The following is a 775-nucleotide window of genomic DNA, read 5'->3' as shown; positions in this document are numbered from 1 at the left end:
CCAGTGTCTCTCTCTCTCTCTCTCTCTCTCTCTGTCGCTCTGTCAGTGTTTCTCTCTCTCTTTGTCAGTGGCTCTTTGTGTTTCTGACAGCAAGGGGGAGGGGGGAGGGGGAGAGGAGGGGGGAGGGAGGGAGAGAAGGGGGGAGAGGGAGGGAGAGAAGGGGGGAGAGGGAGGGAGAGAAGGGGGGAGAGGGAGGGAGAGAAGGGGGGAGAGGGAGGGAGAGAAGGGGAGAGGGAGGGAGAGAAGGGGGGAGGGAGGGAGGGAGAGGGGGGGAGGGAGCGGGGAGGAAGGAGGGAGAGGGGGGAGGGAGCGGGGAGGAGGGAGGGAGCGGGGAGGAGGGAGGGAGAGGGGGGAGGGAGCGGGGAGGAGGGAGGGAGAGGGGGGGAGGGAGCGGGGGGGAGGGAGGGAGAGAGGGGAGGAGGGAGGGAGGGGGGGAGGGAGGGAGAGAGGGGGAGGGAGGGAGAGAGGGGGATGGAGGGAGAGAGGGGGGATGGAGGGAGAGAGGGGGGAGGAAGAAGGGGGAGGGAGGGGAGAGGGGGGGAGGAAGAAGGGGGAGGGAGGGAGAGAGGGGGAGGAAGAAGGGGGAGGGAGGAGAGAGGGGGGAGGAAGAAAGGGGAGGGAGGGAGAGAGGGGGAGGAAGAAGGGGGAGGGAGGGGAGAGAGGGGGGAGGAAGAAGGGGGAGGGAGGGAGAGAGGGGGGAGGAAGAAGGGGGGAGGGAGAGAGGGGGAGGGAGGGAGGAGAGGGGGGAGGAAGAAGGGGAGGGAGGGAGAGAGAG

This window comes from Pristiophorus japonicus, chromosome 2 (assembly GCF_044704955.1).
Source record: "Pristiophorus japonicus isolate sPriJap1 chromosome 2, sPriJap1.hap1, whole genome shotgun sequence".
NCBI lineage: Eukaryota > Metazoa > Chordata > Chondrichthyes > Pristiophoridae > Pristiophorus > Pristiophorus japonicus.
The sequence above is the reverse complement of the archived record's forward strand: the minus strand, read 5'-3'. Positions refer to the sequence as shown.